Raw genomic sequence first — 7577 nt, 5'->3', positions numbered from 1 at the left:
GTGAGGATGTGGAGATAGGGAGAGCCGATGTTTAAAGAAGGTTGGCTACAGAGAGAAGGAAGCAGATAGCAAAAAAGCTCCAGGGCGTTGTCGGATGGAGGAAAGAATGTCTTAAGACGGGAAAGACTCCAGCTACTGATGGGAGAGAGCAGATTGAGGTGGGTGGTTAAACATACAGGAAAGAAAAGAAAACTTACTGAACAAGGCCCCTGAAAATGGCTCATGGTCCCAGCCGCTCCGTGGCATGTGGGATCTTCCCGGACCGGGGCACGAACCCGTGTCCCCTGCATCAGCAGGCGGACTCTCAACTACTGCGCCACCAGGGAAGCCCCAAGGTAGGGTCTTTTAAAAGAGTATTCTGCTGACAAGCTGAGGAGGCGCATAGGCCTTACAAAGGAGGGGAGGACAATTGGTTTAGTGAGTTCATTTCATCGTGCCCTCCCTCCATCTCTCTCCCTCCCTAGTGGGCTTTGTAGATTTTCTTCACAAGTTTCATGGCTTCGGAGAGAAAGAGGAATGGGGTCTGTGAAATGTATTATGAATTAAATGCTGGTGGTTGGACAAGGCTGAGGTGGTATCTATAATATAACATAAATTTCTAGAAATCGGAGCTTCCTTCAAAACACAAGGGTGTATTATAAAACACTGCAGCTAATAAATACATACTAAAGGGATCCTACAGGGGAGGGACAATCTCCATCTGGGTGATGTGCAGTGATGGCTAAGGTTTCTAATCCATGCTTTGTACTATAATGACAGCTCTGTGATCCAAGAATAATCATAAGAATATATACCAAATATTGATTGTCTACTGAGTGCTGAACACAAAGTACATATTATTTTTATACTACAAGGATCCTGCAAGGTAGATATTTATTTTCAGTTTACAGGTAAGTAAAGGCTCAGAGAGAATAAATACGTTTCTACAAAGAGCTGGTTAATGGCTCAACTAGCACCAGAACGAAGTTTATCTATTTCAGATTGTGAGCACTTTGCACTAAGTAACATGATGTATCTTTCAGAAATATCTTATTGAAAATTATTTTTGCTCCCGATTTCCCTCATAGTTATGTATTATTATGCAACTAAAATATCTTCTCTTTTAGATAATTGTGACCAACCAACCTAGGAAAAAATTGGTATTGGTGTGCAAGGGAGAGGGAGTTGGGGACAATCTAGATCCAGACATATAGAGATTAATGAGAGAAAAAGAATTATCTCCAGCATCACATATTCCTTCAGCTTGCCTATTTCCTGCATGCCGCAACTAAAGATCCCGCATGCCGCAACGAAGATCCCATGGGCGGCAACTAAGGCCCAGTGCAGCTAAATAAATAAATAAATATTTTAAAGGTACAGAGATATTTTGTCTGCCCAGACCTGAAAGTAATTACACAACTAAACACTTAAATTGAGATTATGACAGGCACTACAAAGAAAAGGTTCGGAGGCTGTGGGGGAAGATACAAGGAAGGATGCAACCCAGTTTAGAAGTCAACTTGAGCTTTCCTTGAGGAAGTGATAATTGGGCTGACTTTTGAAAAATAACTAGAAATGAACCAATCAAATGGGGTGTGGGGAGAGGAGTCTTGTTTCGGGCAGAGGGAATTGCATATGGGAAAGGCCCAAAGCAGAAATGGATGTGTCATAAGGCCAGTGTGGCTGCAGCCCAATGAGTAAGTAGGAGAATACAATCAATGAGGCTGAAGATAGGCAGGGACCAGGACATACAAGGCCTTGTAGGTCACATTGAATCTGTTTTGGTCATTATATATTGATTTAAACTGCTCAGGATCCATCCTCACTTTTGTCAGAGAATGATACTATGATTTATCCTTGGGAAACTCTAAGCAGATAGGGTAGGGGAAAAAAAGAACCAGGCATGGCTTTCTTGACAGTAGAGAGGCCATCTTTGGCCTAATCCATTTTGTGAGCTAAGCCTGGCCACAATGCTTGCCTTTGAATAGGTCTCAGTAGTAATTATCTTAAGAGAGCACAAGGACAAACTTCTCAGGCAAAAGAAGTAACCATAGCAAAGAGAATATATCAGTTGTAAAGACCCCCAGTTCTATTTCAATGGTAAAGATTAACCTGAAGCTCTCAGCCACCAGATCACCCTGAACGTAAGGGATGATGATGTTGACCTTTTCAGACTCTCCTGACTTCAATCAACTAAAGCTTGGACTCTGTCAACTGCCCAAGTCTCTGTCAACTGCTCTATCAACTGCCAATGGTACATGAATATGCATGTACCATTAGCTTAAAACTTCCCCAGTTTTGCTGTCTGGGGAGACACTGCTTTGGAAAGATCCCCGGTGTTCTCCTTACTTGCTGCAAGAGATAATAAATCCTTCCTTCTCCCAGTCTTTGGCTTGGTTGTATCTTTTGGCTCAACATCCATCAAGAGGCGAACTCAGTTTTTTGGGTAAAGAGCCAGTCTTCAAACCATTAGGTTTAGGCAGAGCCAGTCTACCTTCAGCTTCAAATGTGGGCCTGTGTTGAAGTAGCCGTGGCGAATCAGAGAATAACTTCCTGCTTTCCCCACAGGAATTGTTAAGAGGGGGAAACATGCAACCCAAGCCAGGCCAATCAGAGCCAATAGGGCCAACTCTGGGCCTTTTGCTGGTGGTGTTGGCTATTGCAACCAGAGGGAAAAGCTCAGTTCTCTCAAAGGAAATGTCTCTCTGTAGCCAGCACAGAGGAGAGTAGTGCTGAGAGATTATGTCCAGTTAACATCGCTGAATAGATCTGCTCCATAACTTTTCGGGTTTGTGAGCCGGTAAATTCCTCTTACCAGGCAAGCCTGTTTGAGCTATATTTTAGTAACTTAAAACTGGAGGTGTCTTGATCTATTATTATTTTTTTTAAGTGGTACAAGAATCAAAGTGTGGTGACAGCTGAAGTGTGGAATTAGCCGGGTGTAGGTAGGAAAGAGGCAACGAGGACCTCTTTCTGTTACCTGAAAACTGGGTTCACCTTGTTATCAAACCAAACTTGGGTCCCCTCACCCATGCACAATAAAACCAATCTACTGACACTGGATTGTGGTGAAGGAAAGTGCAGCTTTATTGTAAAGGCACCAATATAAGGAGGATGGGTGGCTTGTGCTCTAAAACCCCAAACTCCTTGGTGGTTTTCAGGGAGAAGTTTTTATAGGGAAAATTTGGGGTGAGGGCTGCAGGGTGTGTGGCTTTCTTCTGATTGGTTGGTACAGGGCTGTGTTCTAGGAGTCGTGTACTCAGCCTGAAATTACCATCCTCCACCTGAGTGGGGGCCTTAGTTCCTGCAGAAGATATTGTTATATATACTCCTTGAGGAGGAACCGGGACCCTGCCCCAAGGCTGCACTATTGTTTCTTGACTGCTCCTCCCTTGTCTCTGCATTCCCTCCCTTCTGTGATTAGTAACTGTTTGACTCTACACTTTGGAACTCAGGGAAGGTGAAGGAGGCTGAATGAAGCCTATTTCCTACAAATAAGAAATGGGAGACACGGAAAGTACTTGTACCTGGGAGGACCCTACAGGGTCCTGCTCCATTTCAGCCTCTTGGTGGATGTCAAGCCAAAAGCCACAACCAAGCGAAAGATCAGGAGAAGGAAAGATTTATTACTTGCAGCCAGTAAGGAGAACACCGGTCCAAAGCAGTCTCTCCCCAAACAGCAAAATTGGGACAGAATCCAACTTCAGTTGATCAAAGTAGTGAGGGTCAGAAAAGGTCAACATCATCACTCCTTAGATTCCAATTGATCTGGCGGTTGAGCACCTGAGTTGGGGGGGTGGGGGGGTGGGGGGTGGGGTGTGGGGGTGGGGTGTGGATTTAAATTCTGTAAAACAGCTCAAGACAGTGCTTGATGCTAGTCTACCATCAAAATAGAACCTGGCGTCTTTACAACTGATTTGTTATCTTTGTTATTGTTATTTCTCTTGCCTGATAAGTTTGTCCTTCTGTTCTCTTAAGATCCTTATTACTGAAACCCATTCAAGGGCAAGCATTGTGGCCAGGCTTAGATCAAAAAAATGTCATAGGCCAAAATGGCTTCTCTTCTGTCAAGAAAGCCATGCCTGGTTCTCTTTCTCCAAGGATCCCCTACCCTATCTGCTTACATTTCTTTAGCTGAGAAGTGAAACACAACAGTTGATTAACTTGTTATCTGTGGTATCTTGGGACTCAGAGTATGGGCCTACTGAGACTAGAGATTAGAAGATGTGTTCTTTTTTTTTTTTCTTTAGATAGTAATGTACTGGTTCTTTATTTATTTTTAAACTTTTTATTTTATATTGGAGTATAGCCAGTTAACAATGTTGTAATAATTTCAGATGCACAGCAAAGGGGCTCTGCCACACATATGCCTGTATCCATTCTCCACCAAACTCCTCTCCCATCCAGGCTGCCACATAACATTGAGCAGAGTTCCCTGTGCTATACAGTAGGTCCTTGTTGGTTATCCATCTTAAATATAGCAGTGTTGTACTGGTTCTTTTTTTGTGAGGTTTAGTGAGGTCGTTTAAGAAAGGGACAAGCTGCAGTTAAAGCTGGTTTGTCTGGGAGCAGTGAAAACACTAAGAGCAGCCCTTTAGCCCTTGTCCTGAAATCCCAAACGACTAGGAGTCAGAAACTTTATAACTGTTTGGAGTTTGAAAAGTAAAGTCCTCTGTTCCAGTCTAAATTTAGTGCTAGCAAAAGTGGGGAGAGTAGAATGAAATCAGAAGATAAGATTGAAATCAGGAGCTGCACCCACCTCTGTTGACAAAACATCAAGGTTAATTGTTAGAAGACAGAAACCACCCCTTTAGGATCTAGAATCAAGGATTAGGCCTCAGTACCGATGCTGGCTTTTGTTGCTAACTCCCTGAATTTATAGGAAACATAGATTGTAGAGTTTACTAAACTTTTAAGGAACTTGGGTTTCCAGAGAAACTCAAACACCCATAAACTCAGGGCTGTGATTGCTCAACCCCCAAGGCAGTACTCAGGATCCTAAACCCACACTAACAGAAATAGCACCAGTAGTAGAGTGTGATGACCAGAAAGTAAAAACTCCCCAGTGCCTTTCTCATCGATGGCCATAGAGGACATATTACACGGGAGGTCATCCCGGAAGACAGATTCCAGAGTAGACAAAAGGGGTCCTCAAGAAATTCACTCCAAAGCCAAGGCAAGGGATTGCTCTACTCCTGTCCTGCAAATAGTCCATTGCGTGCCACCCCTCCTCCCATTTCCCCTTTTTCAAATAGAAGTTTTTATGGTAGTTATTTTGTTTCTTCCTCACAAATATACATTGTTTGTTGGAGATGATTAAATGTATCATTTTACAATAGGTTTCTGAACCAGGAGGAATGCACATTAACAAGAGAGTCTAGACTCAGTCTGGTTGCAGTAGCTGGGTAACACTTGAATGGTGCTAGTACATATGCTTTTGATTCCATATGATATTATTGCTTAATGTAGGCTTGGGGAATTTTGAATTGTTATGTATAAGAAAAAGATGTGTGGATGTTGTGCGGTCAGGAGGTGAACTATAGTAAACATCTGTGTTTTGACCTATCAGGAATCCATTTCTTCTAGGTCCACCCCCTAATTTTCCCAGAGGAACTACTCTTAACTTTCATTACATGTGACCAGGTGAATCTACTTTACTTTCAGCTTCAGACATGGCCAATCAGAACATTGTAAACCTCTGACTTTAGTGATTGGTTCTGGACATCCTAACCACATGTTGGTATCTAGGCCAGTTAAATCAAAAGCAACAAAACAGTTCTGGGGCTGGGGAAGAGGCTTATTTTTTTTTTTTTCTGTTGGGATTGTTGTTAATATAGAATATAGGCCTGAGTTTTTTTTATCACCTATTGTAAATGAAGAACCTGCCTGACAATAAAGCTAAAATAGACCAAATAAGAGCATTTGACCCATGTGAGTCACCTCATCTAGCTGAACTTAAAAATAATCTATCCTTGAATTTTTCTTTATGTGAGTCAATCCCCCCCACCCCACTTCCCACTTTCTTGGGGGTAATCTAGTTTATGCTGGGTTTATTTCCTTATTAATTGAATGAACCTTTAACCCAAGAGCAATGGGAAGTCATGACTGGATTTAATCAGGGATTTGATCATATTTGAGATTTTTGAAGAGCAAGTTTTGTTTGAGTAACTCTTCTTGAAGGAACACCAATAAAATGTTTCCCATTTCATTCCCAAAAAGTAATAAGGGGAAAGAATCAGTCAGCTAACTGTTGTACCTATATTAGTACCCAGTGTGTGTAGCGAGACCAAATCTAACTGTGGTTAGGTGTCACTGAGGACAAGGTAGATGAGTATTGTACACACATTGTTACATTACTCTTCTTTAGTGTCTACTATTTGATCTCCCTTCATTTGGCATAGAATTGTATCCATGTATATTTTTGTACATTCACCAAGCCAGTTAGCATTTCATAGATGAAATGACTAAGGTTCTGGCTCATTCTCTGTTTGTGAACTGAAAATTTGAAAAGATAGTTGGTAGGACTCCTATTTCTTTTCCAAGATAGAAATATAGTAAGCATTTGTCATGAAAACATGGAAGAGAATAGGCCCACCAATTGCTATAATTACCTATAGCAAGATGAAGAATGATTTATTAGCATTAATTATGTCACATGTACATATATTAATTAAGACTAAGAAGAAATGCTGGAACTTTTCTAATGAAGTTAGAAGTGTTCTGGCTGTCTTCCATCACTTAAACTATTTTTTTTTAATTCTTTTAATCTTAGCCAATGGGTAAAAGTAAAGTATACAACTTGTAGATCACATTTTAAATGTTACTGCTCTCCACTTCAACTCCTTTCCCTACTGTAGGCTGGACTGTGGACATGATGGTAAGAGCCAGTGTTGACCATGGGCCATGCAGATGAGGACAACCCTCTAGAAGAGGCAGAGCAACAAGGCAGAAGTAACCTGGATCCCTTAATGACCACCTGGATTGGAGCCACCTCCCTACCCAAGACCACCCATGAGAAATAAATAAATCCTGTTGTATCTAAAGCATTGTATTTTGGTGGCTTTTTATTACATCAATTTAGCATGTACACCCATAAAATACAATGGATTATTTCCAAATAATGAGTGTGTGTATGTGTGTGTGTGTGTTTGTAGCAGATTAGGTGACCAAAAACTAAACAAAAATCCAACTTTTCCTTTATTCTCATGATTTAGAGGGAGTGTCCTCTATGGCAAAGGTTGTCAAACTTTAGAATGCATAAAGATTTCCTGGGAAGCTTCTTTAAAAAGATGATTCTGGATTCTATTCCCAGAGATTCTCATCTACTAGGGCTGGAGTATGGTCCAGGAGTCTGCATTTTTAAACAAGCAACCCAGATAACTCTGATAAAAGTGGCCTGAGAACTTTATGTGTAGAAGATCTGTCAACACTATCCATGATAAACTGTGTGTGCTTTATGAAAAGTAGGGATATGTAACAGAATAATAAGTGTATTTCTAAATTCATAATTTGGGGGGCACAAAAATTTAATTTGATTAATCAGTTTATGTAAAGGTAATGATCTTAGAAACTCTTACTCTTTTAAAATTAGTTTGAAT

At 41.1% G+C, this 7577-nt stretch overlaps 1 long non-coding RNA gene across 1 annotated transcript; it reads left to right on the top strand.

Annotated features, from left to right (window-relative positions):
• The first annotated feature begins 361 nt into the window (after window positions 1–361).
• On the top strand, window positions 362–7022 carry LOC117201218 (uncharacterized). Its single transcript, XR_007477237.1, has 2 exons — window positions 362–1353; window positions 6837–7022. It is a non-coding gene; the product is annotated as an uncharacterized LOC117201218 (long non-coding RNA).
• The last annotated feature ends 555 nt before the right edge of the window (window positions 7023–7577 follow it).

The sequence above is a fragment of the Orcinus orca genome, chromosome 4 (assembly GCF_937001465.1).
Source record: "Orcinus orca chromosome 4, mOrcOrc1.1, whole genome shotgun sequence".
NCBI lineage: Eukaryota > Metazoa > Chordata > Mammalia > Artiodactyla > Delphinidae > Orcinus > Orcinus orca.
The sequence above is the reverse complement of the archived record's forward strand: the minus strand, read 5'-3'. Positions and strand labels throughout refer to the sequence as shown.